Source organism: Dendrobates tinctorius, unplaced genomic scaffold (assembly GCF_039654945.1).
Source record: "Dendrobates tinctorius isolate UK_male_01 unplaced genomic scaffold, ASM3965494v1 ptg000171l, whole genome shotgun sequence".
NCBI classification, from domain to species: domain Eukaryota; kingdom Metazoa; phylum Chordata; class Amphibia; order Anura; family Dendrobatidae; genus Dendrobates; species Dendrobates tinctorius.
In genome coordinates this window covers 11,278,115-11,288,570 of record NW_027361838.1, presented here as the reverse complement: position 1 = coordinate 11,288,570, position 10,456 = coordinate 11,278,115, and positions in this window count along the sequence as shown.

The window sequence follows — 10,456 nt, the reverse complement described above, 5'->3', positions numbered from 1 at the left end:
TATTGTGCACTATTTCCATAATTTTCCTCATGTCCTTCCCTGTGTTTTTTCTGAGCGTACTTTGTTAATGAAATTTTTAAACAATAACATTTTCTACATTATTTGTAATTATTTTGGACTAGTACATCTCTTTTTTGCCATCTATGCATGTTTTGATGTGTCCAGTACTATGACCAAGCACACGGGTTGTGCTATGTTAAGATCACTATGAAATGCAATAAATGTGTGCGTTGGAGGAATTTTCTGTTTTTTTATCATAGGAAGCATGCATATGACGGGAGGGGGGAGCCATGCATACCAGGACAGCGACGAGGGAGTAATGCATACAAGGACTAGAGGGGGGTTTGATTTTGTGGGCGGAGCCCCTCTGGGTCCAAGTTGGTGGGTGGGGCCTCTCCGGGTCCAATTTGGTGGGTGGGGCCCCTCAGGGGCTGATTTTGTGGGTGGGAACCCTCAGGATCTGATGCAGTGGCCTGGGCTCCTCAGGGCTTCAATTGGTGGATGCGATCTGATTTGGTGGGCAGGGCCCCTCAGGGTCCAATTCTGTGGACGGGGCCACTCTGGGTCCAATTTGGTGGGCGGGGCCCCTCAGTGTCTGATTTGGTGGGCGGGGCCCCTCAGGGTCCAATTTGGTGGGCGGGGCCCCTCAGAGTCAGGTTTGGTTGGTGGGTCCACTCTGGGTCCGATTTGGTGGGCGGGGCCCCTCAGGGTTCGAATTGGTGGGCGGGGCCCCTCACGGTCCGATTTGGTGGGCGGGGCCCCTCAGGATCCGATTCGGTGGGCGGGGCCACTCAGTGTCCAATTCGGTGGACGGGACCCCTCTGGGTCCGATTCGTTGGACGGGGCCCCTCTGGGTCTTATTCGGTGGGCGGGGCCTCTCAGGGTCCGAATTGGTGGGCTGGGCTCCTCAGGGTCCGATTTGGTGGGCGGAGCCCCTCAGAGTCCTATTTGGTGGGCGGAGCCACTCTGGATCTGATTTGGTGGGCGGGGCCACTTTGGGTCCGATTTGGTGGGCGGGGCCACTCTGGGTCTGATTTGGTGGGCGGTGCCACTCTGGGTCCGATTTGGTGGGCGAGGCCACTCTGGGTTGATTTGGTGGGCGTGGTCACTCTGGGTCCAATTTGGTGGGCAGGGCCACTCTGGTTCCGATTTGGTGGGCGGGGCCCCACAGAGTCCGATTTGGTGGGCGATGCCACTCTAGGTCCGATTTGTAGGCCGTGGTCAATCAGCCTCCGATTTGGAGCCTGGGGTCACACAGCTTTCGATTTGGCGCGCCGGCCCTTTAAGACTCATTTTGGTGCGTCGGCCCTTTAAGAATCACTTTGGCGTGTCGGCCCTTTAAAAGCCAGTTTGACGCACTGGGCTTCTATATCCACTTTGGCGCACATTCTCTCTCAGGGGCATGCGTCATGTGATGAAGCTAGATTTGCATTTGTGCTGTGGGTTTCGCTTTAAGAGCTGATATTATCTGGCAGAATCTGTGTCCTGGGGCGTCATGTAAAGGTCGTAGGCGTTGGCATAGTAACTGGGTGTGCATGTGCATATCAATGAGCTTAACTGCCATTTGAATCGCCTCAGGGCATGTTTTCTCTGTGGCAAAATTTCCCCATTGAAAAGCATTGAGACAATTCATTCCAATGACGGGAAAAAAAATTTTCAAACGCAAATTGCGCAAAAACTACAAATCCAATTGACACGAAAAATACTTAGCACACCATTCGTGGATGCTGGCTTCGAAACGACACCCCAACGGAGTCTGTGCGTGTAGCGGTTCGGGCCGCATTAATTGCGGAAATCAACTGAATAATAATAATAAGAAGAACTAGATGTGTAGTTCCTGAAGGAAGTACAGATAGTGGTTTGAAATGGTGCCAGGGCTGCCCCTTTAAGAGAGACTTGCCTGCTGCCCCTGCAAGACTTTCAACTCAGGATCCGTTTTAACTGTGGGTGCCTCTCAGAGGCCACTTTGGCCTCAGGGTCCGATTTTGTGGGTGGGACCCCTCAGGGCCCGATTTTGTGGGTGGAGCCCCTCTGGGTCCGATTTTGTGGCTGGGGCACCTCAGGTTCCAATTTTGTGGGTGGAGCCCCTTAGGGTCCGATTTGGTGGGCGGGGATACTCAGGGTCCGATTTGGTGGGCGGGGCCACTCAGGGTCCGATTTGGTGGGCGGGGCCACTCAGGGTCCGATTTGGTGAGTGGGGACCCTCAGAGTCCAATGTGGTCAGCGGGGCCCCTCAGGGTCCGATTTGGTGGGTGGGGCCCCTCAGGGTTCAATTTGGTGGGCGGGGCCACTCTGGGTCTGATTTGGTGGGCGGGGCCACTCTGGGTCCAATTTGGTGGGCGGGGACACTGAGTCTGATTTTGTGGGTGGGGCCCCTCAGGGTCCGATTTGGTGGGCTGTGCCACTCTGGGTCCGTTTTGGTGGGCGGGGCCACGCTGGGTCCGATTTGGTGGGCGGGGCCCTTCAGGGTCCAATTTGGTGGGCGGGGACACTGAGTCTGATTTGGTGGGTGGGGCCCCTCAGGGTTCGATTTGGTGGGCTGTGCCACTCTGGGTCCGTTTTGGTGGGCGGGGCCACTCAGGGTCTGATTTTTTTAGCGGGGCCACACTGGGTCCGATTTGGAAGCCAGGGTGGATCGACCTCCGATTTGGAGGTCGGGTGGCTCAGCCTCCGATTTGGAGCCCGGGGTCACTCAGCTTTCGATTTGGCGCGCCGGCCCTTTAAGACTCATTTCGGTGCGCCGGCCCTTTAAGAATCACTTTGGCGCGTCGGCCCTTTAAGAGCCAATTTGGCTCACTGGGCTTCTAAATCCACTTTTGCGCACATTCTCTCTCAGTGGCATGCGTCATGTGATGAAGCTAGATTTGCATTTATGCTGTTGGTTTCACTTTAAGAGCTGAAATTATCTGCCAGAAACGCTGCCCTAGAGAGGTCATGTGAAGTTCGTAGGCGTTGGCATAGTAACTGGGTGAGCCTGCGCATATCAATGAGCTTAACTGCCACCTCACGACTGTCCCATGTTTTCCCTATGGCAACATTTTCCCATTGAAATGCATTGAGGAAAATGTTTTTTCAAACTCAAATTGCGCAAAAACTCCAAATCCGATCTACATGAAAAATACTTAGCACACCACTCGTGGACGCTGGCTTTGAAACGAGGCCTCAACGGAGTCTGTGCGTATAGCGGTTCGGGCCGCATTAATTGCGGAAATCAACTGAATAGTAATAATAATACGAGATGTGTATTTCCTGAAGGAAGTACAGATAGTGGTTTGAAATGGTGCCTGGGCTGCCCCTTTAAGAGAGACTTGGCTGCTGCCCCTGCAAGACTTTCAACTCAGGATCCGTTTTAAATGTGGGTGCCTCTCAGGGGCCACTTTGACCTCAGGGTCTGATTTGGTGGGTGGGGCCCCTCAGGATCCGATTTGGTGGCCTGGGCTCCTCAGGATTTGAATTAGTGTCCAGGATTCCTCAGGGTCCAAATTGTGGGTGGGGCCCCACAGGGTCTGATTTTGTGGGTGTGGCCTCTCAGGGTCCGATTTTGTGGGTGTGGCCCCTCAGGGTCCGATTTTGTGGGTGGGTCCCCTCAGGGTCCGATTTTATGGGTGGGGCCCCTCAGGGTCCGATTTTGTGGCCGGGGCCCCTCAGGGTCCGATTTTATGGCCGGGGCCCCTCAGGGTCTGATTTTATGGCCGGGGCCCCTCAGGGTCTGATTTTGTGGGTGGGGCCCCTCGGCCTGATTTTGCGGCCAGGACCCCTCAGGGTCCGATTTTGTGGCCGGGGCCCCTCAGGGTCCGATTTTGTGGCCGGGGCCCCTCATGGTCCGATTTTGTGGCCAGGGCCTGATTTTGTGGCTGGGGCCCCTCAGGGTCAGATTTTGTGGTTGGGGCCCCTCAGAGTCTGATTTGGTTGGCGGGGCCCCTCAGGGTCCGATTTGGTGGGCGGGGCCCCTCAGGATCCGATTTTGAGGGCGGGGACCCTCAGGGTCCGATTTATGGGTGGGGCCCCTCAGGGTCCGAATTTGTGGCCGGGGCCCCTCAGGGTCCGATTTTATGGCCGGGGCCCCTCAGGGTCTGATTTTATGGCCGGGGCCCCTCAGGGTTTGATTTTGTGGGTGGGGCCCCTCAGGGCCTGATTTTGTGGCCAGGACACCTCAGGGTCCGATTTTGTGGCCGGGGCCCCTCAGGGTCCGATTTTGTGGTTGGGGCCCCTCAGGGTCCGATTTTGTGATTGGGGGGCCTCAGCGTCCGATTTTGTGGGTGGGGTCCTCAGAGTCCGATTTGTTTGGCGGGGCCCCTCAGGGTCCGATTTGGTGGGCGGGGACTCTCAGGGTCCGATTTTGAGGGCGGGGCCCCTCAGGGTCCGATTTTGTGGGCGGGGCCCCTGAGGGTCCGATTTGGTGGGCGGGGCCCCTCAGGGTCCAATTTTGTGGGTGGGGCCCCTCTGGGTTCGATTTTGTGGCCGGGTCTCTCAGGGTCCGATTTTGTGGCTGGGGCCCCTCAGGGTCCGGTTTTGTGGTTGGGGGCCCTCAAGGTCCGATTTTGTGGCCGGGGCCCCTCAGGGTCTGATTTCGTGGTTGGGGCCCCTCAGGGTCCGATTTTGTGGCCAGCACCCCTCAGTGTCCGATTTCGTGGCCGGGGCCCCTCAGGGTCCGATTTCGTGGCCGGGGCCCCTCAGGGTCCGATTTTGTGGATGGGCCGCTCAGGGTCCGATTTTGTGGCCGGGGCCCTTCAGGTTCTGATTTTGTGGCTGGGGCCCCTCAGGGTCCGATTTTGTGGGTGGGGCCCCTCAGGGTCAGATTTTGTGGCCGGGGCCCCTCAGGGTTTGATTTTGTGGTTGGGGCACCTCAGGGTCTGATTTTGTGGCCGGGTCTACTCAGGGTCCGATTTTGTGGGTGTGGCCCCTTAGGGTCTGATTTTGTGGGTGGAGCCCCTTGGGTCCATTTTGGTGGGCGGGGCCACTCTGGGTCCGATTTGGTGGGCGGGGACCCTCAGGGTCTGATTTGGTGGGCGGGGCTCATCAGGGTCCGATTTGGTGGGCGTGGCCTCTCTCGGTCCGATTTAGTGGGCAGTGCCCCTCAGGGTCCGATTTGGTGGGCGGGGCCCCTCAGGGTCCGATTTGGTGGCCAGGGCCCCTCAGGGTCCGATTTTGTGGCCGGGACCCCTAAGGGTCCGATTTTGTTGCTGGGGCCCCTCAGGGTCCGATTTTGTGGCAAGGGCCCCTTAGGGCCTGATTTTGTGGCTGGGGCCCCTCAGGGTCCGATTTTGTTGGTTGGGCCCCTCTGGGTCCGATTTTGAGGGTGGGGCCCCTCAGGGTCCGATTTGGTGGGCGGGGCCCCTCAGGGTCCGATTTGGTGGCCGGGGCCCCTCAGGGTCTGATTTTGTGGCCGGGACCCCTCAGGGTCCGATTTTGTGGCCAGGACCCCTCAGGGTCCGATTTTGTGGCCGGGGCCCCTCAGGGTCCGATTTTGTGGCCGGGGCCCCTCAGGGTCCGATTTTGTGGCCAGGGCCCCTTAGGGCCCGATTTTGTGGCTGGGGCCCCTCAGGGTCCGATTTTGTTGGTTGGGCCCCACTGGGTCCGATTTTGAGGGTGGTGCCCCTCAGGGTCCGATTTTGTGGCCTGGGCCCCTCAGGGTCTGATATTGTGGCCGGGGCCCCTCAGGGTCCTATTTTTTGGCCGGGGCCCCTCAGGGTCCGATTTTGTGGCCAGGGCCTCACAGGGCCCGATTTTGTGGCTGGGGCACTTCAGGGCCCGATTTTGTGGCTGGTGCCCCTCAGGGTCCGATTTTGTTGGTTGGGCTCCTCAGGGTCCGATTTTGAGGGTGGGGCCCCTCAGAGTCCAATTTGGTTGTCGGGGCCCCTCAGAGTCCGATTTGGTTGGCGGGGTCCCTCAGGGTCCGATTTGGTGGGCGGGGCCCCTCAGGGTCCAATTTTGTGGGTGAGGCCCCTCAAGGTTCGATTTTGTGGTTGGGGCCCCTCAGGGTCCGATTTTGTGGTTGGGGCCCCTCAGGGTCCGATTTTGTGGCCAGGACCCCTCAGGGTCCGATTTTGTGGCCGGGGCCCCTCAGGGTCCGATTTTGTGGCCGGGGCCCCTCAGGGTCCGATTTTGTGGCCAGGGCCCCTTAGGGCCCGATTTTGTGGCTGGGGCCCCTCAGGGTCCGATTTTGTTGGTTGGGCCCCACTGGGTCCGATTTTGAGGGTGGTGCCCCTCAGGGTCCGATTTTGTGGCCTGGGCCCCTCAGGGTCTGATATTGTGGCCGGGGCCCCTCAGGGTCCTATTTTTTGGCCGGGGCCCCTCAGGGTCCGATTTTGTGGCCAGGGCCTCACAGGGCCCGATTTTGTGGCTGGGGCACTTCAGGGCCCGATTTTGTGGCTGGTGCCCCTCAGGGTCCGATTTTGTTGGTTGGGCTCCTCAGGGTCCGATTTTGAGGGTGGGGCCCCTCAGAGTCCAATTTGGTTGTCGGGCCCCTCAGAGTCCGATTTGGTTGGCGGGGTCCCTCAGGGTCCGATTTGGTGGGCGGGGCCCCTCAGGGTCCAATTTTGTGGGTGAGGCCCCTCAAGGTTCGATTTTGTGGTTGGGGCCCCTCAGGGTCCGATTTTGTGGTTGGGGCCCCTCAGGGTTCAATTTTGTGGGTGGGGCCCCTCTGGGTTCGATTTTGTGGCCGGGGTCCCTCAGGGTCCGATTTTGTGGCCGGGGCCCCTCAGGGTCCGATTTTGTGGCCGGGGCCAGTCAGTGTCCGATTTTGTGGTTGGGGCCCCTCAGGGTCCGATTTTGTGGGTGGGGCCTCTCAAGGTCCGATTTTGTGGGTGGGGCCCCATCAGGGTCCGATTTTGTGGGAGGGGCCCCTCAGGGTCCAATTTTGTGGGTGGGGCTCCTCAGGGTCCAATTTGGTGGGCGGGGCCACTCTGGGTCTGATTTGGTGGGCGAGGCCACTCTGGGTCCAATTTGGTGGGCGAGGCAACTCTGAGTCCGATTTGGATGCCAGGGTTGCTCAGCCTCCTTTTTGTAGGCCAGGGTCTATCAGCCTCCGATTTGGAGCCTTGGGTCACTCAGCTTTCGATTTGGCGCGCCGGCCCTTTAAGACTCATTTTGGTGCGCCGGCTCTTTAAGAATCACTTTGGCGCGTCGGCCCTTTAAGAGCCAGGGTGGCTCACTGGGCTTCTAAATCCACTTTGGCGCACACATTCTCTCTCAGGGGCATGCGTCATGTGATGAAGCTAGATTTGCATTTGTGCTGTGGGTTTTGCTTTAAGAGCTGATATTATGTGGCAGAATCTCTCTCCTGGGGTCGTCATGTGACGTTCGTAGGCGTTGGCATAGTAACTGTGTGTGCCTGCGCATATCAATGAGCTCAACTGCCATTTCAATCGCCTCAGGGCACGTTTTAAGCTTCCCATTGAAAAGCATTGGAGACAGTGCATTCCAATGACGGGAAAAAAAATTTTCAAACGCAAATTGCGCAAAAACTACAAATCCGATCGACACGAAAAATACTTAGCACACCTTTCATGGACGGTGGCTTCGAAACGACACCTCAACGGAGTCTGTGCGTGTAGCGGTTCGGGCCGCATTAATTGCGGAAATCAACTGAATAATTATAATAAGAAGAATAAGTTAGCAGCGTTCGGATTACAATATAGTGGTTTTTTCAAACCACTATAACTAGATGTGTATTTCCTGAAGGAAGTACAGATAGTGGTTTGAAATGGTGCTCGGGCTGCCCCGGCAAGACTTTCAACTCTTGATCCGCTTTAACTGTGAGTGCCTCTCAGGGGCCAATTTGGCCTCAGGGTCTGATTTGGTGGGTGGGGCCCCTCAGGATCTGATTCCTTGCCTGGGCTCCTCAGGGCTTGAATTGTTGGTGGGGATCCCTAAGGCTCCGATTTTGTGGGTGTGGCCCCTCAGGGTCTGATTTTGTGGGTGTGGCCCCTCAGGGTCCGATTTTGTGGGTGGGGCCCCTCAGGGTCCGATTTTGTGAGTGGGGCCCCTCAGGGTTCAATTTTGTGGCTGGGCCCCTCAGGGTTTGATTTTGTGGCCGAGGCCCCTCAGGATCCAATTTTGTGGGTGAGGCCCCTCAGGGTCCGATTTTGTGGGTGGGGCTACTCTGGGTCCGATTTGGTGGGTGGGGCTACTCAGGGTCCAATTTGGTGGGCGGGTCCCCTCAGGGTCCGATTTGGAGCCCGGGGTGGCTCAGCCTCCGATTTGGAGGTCGGGGTGGCTCAGCCTCCGATTTGGAGGTCGGGGTGGCTCAGCCTCCAATTTGGAGGTCGGCGTGGCTCAGACTCCGATTTGGAGGCCGGGGGTGCTCAGCCTCCGATTTGGAGGCCAGGGTGGCTCAGCCAACGAATTGGAGGCCGAGGTCGATCAGCCTCCGATTTGGAGGCTGGGGTCGATCAGCCTCCGATTTGGAGGCCGGGGTGGCTCAGCCTCCGATTTGGAGGCCGGGGTGGCTCAGCCTCCGATTTGGAGGCCGGGGTGGCTCAGCCTCCGATTTGGAAGCCGGGGTGGCTCAGCCTCCGATTTGGAAGCCGGGGTGGCTCAGCCTCCGATTGGAGGTCGGGGTGGCTCAGCCTCCGATTTGGAGGCCGGGGTCGATCAGCCTCTGATTTGGAGGCTGGGGTGGCTCAGCCTCTGATTTGGAGGCTGGGGTGGCTCAGCCTCCGATTTGGAGGCCGGGGTCGATCAGCCTCTGATTTGGAGGCCGGGGTGGCTCAGCCTCTGATTTGGAGGCCGGAGTGGCTCAGCCTCCGATTTGAAGGCCGGGGTGGCTCAGCCTCCGATTTGGAGGCCGTGGTGGCTCAGCCTCTGATTTGGAGGCCGGGGTAGCTCAGACTCCAATTTTGATGCCGGGTTCAATCAGCCTCCGATTTGGAGCCTGGGGTCACTCAGCTTTCGATTTGGCGCGCCGGCCCTTTAAGAATCACTTTGGCGCGTCGGCCCTTTAAGAGCCAGTTTGGCTCACTGGGCTTCTCAATCCACTTTGGTGCACATTCTCTCTCAGGGGCATGCGTCATGTGATGAAGCTGCCCCATGTCTTAATATGGCAACATTTTCCCATTGAAATGCATTGAGACAATGCACTCCAATGACGAGAAAAAAATGTTTCAAATGCAAATTGCTCAAAAGCTACAAATCCGATTGACACGAAAAATACTTAGCACACCTCTAGTGGACGGTGGCTTCGAAACAACGCCTCAACGGAGTCTCTGCGTGTAGCGGTTCGGGCCGCATTAATTGCGGAAATCAACTCAATAAAGATAACAAAATTAACACTAGATGTGTATTTCCTGAAGGAAGTACAGATAGTGGTTTGAAATGGTGCCCGGGCTGCCCCTTTAAGAGAGACTTGCCTGCTGCCCCTGCAAGACTTTCAACTCAGGATCCGCTTTAACTGTGGGTGCCTCTCGGGCCACCTTGGTCTCAGGGTCCGACTTGGTGAGTGGGGCCCCTCAGGGTCCGATTTGATGGCCGGGGCCCCTCAGGGTCTGATTTGGTGGCCGGGGCCCCTCAGGGTCCGATTTTGTGGCCGGGGTGCCTCAGGGTCCGATTTGGTGGGTGGGGCCCCTCAGGGTCTGATTTGGTGGCCAGGGCCCCTCAGGGTCCGATTTTGTGGCCGGGGTGCCTCAGGGTCTGATTTTGTGGCCGGGGCCCCTCAGGGTCCGATTTGGTGGGCGGGGCCCCTCAGGGTCCGATTTGGTGGGTGGGGCTCCTCAGGGTCTGACTTTGAGGTTGGGGCCCCTCAGGGTCTGATTTTGTGGGTGGGGGCCCTCAGGGTCCGGTTTTGTGTCCGGGGCCCCTCAGGGTCCGATTTTGTGGTTGGGGCCCTTCAGAATCTGATTTGGTGGGTGGGGCCCCTCAGGGTCCGATTTGGTGGGCGGGGCCTCTCAGGGTACTAATTGGTGAGCGGGGCCCCTCAGAGTTCAATTTGGTGAGCGGGGCACCTCAGGGTCCGATTTGGTCAGTGGGGCCCCTCAGGGTCCGATTTGGTGGGCGGGGCCTCTGAGGGTCTGATTTGGTGGCAGGGGCCCCTCAGGGTTCGATTTGGTGGGTGGGGCCCCTCAGGGTCCGATTTGGTGGGTGGGGCCCCTCAGGGTCCGATTTTGTTGCCGGGGCCCCTCAGGGTCCGATTTGGTGGGCGGGGCCCATCAGGGTCTGACTTTGTGGTTGGGGCCCCTCAGGGTCTGATTTTGTGGGTGGGGCACCTCAGGGTCTGATTTTGTGGTTGGGGCCCCTCAGGGTCCTATTTTGTGACTGGGGACCCTCTTGGTTCGATTTTGTGGCCGGGGTCTCTCAGGGTCCGATTTTGTGGTTGGGGCACCTCAGGGTCTGATTTTGTGGCCGGGCTCACTCAGGGTCCGATTTTGTGGGTAGGGCCCCTTAGGGTCTGATTTTGTGGGTGGAGCCCCCTGGGTCCATTTTGGTGGGCGGGGCCACTCTGGGTCCGATTTAGTGGGCG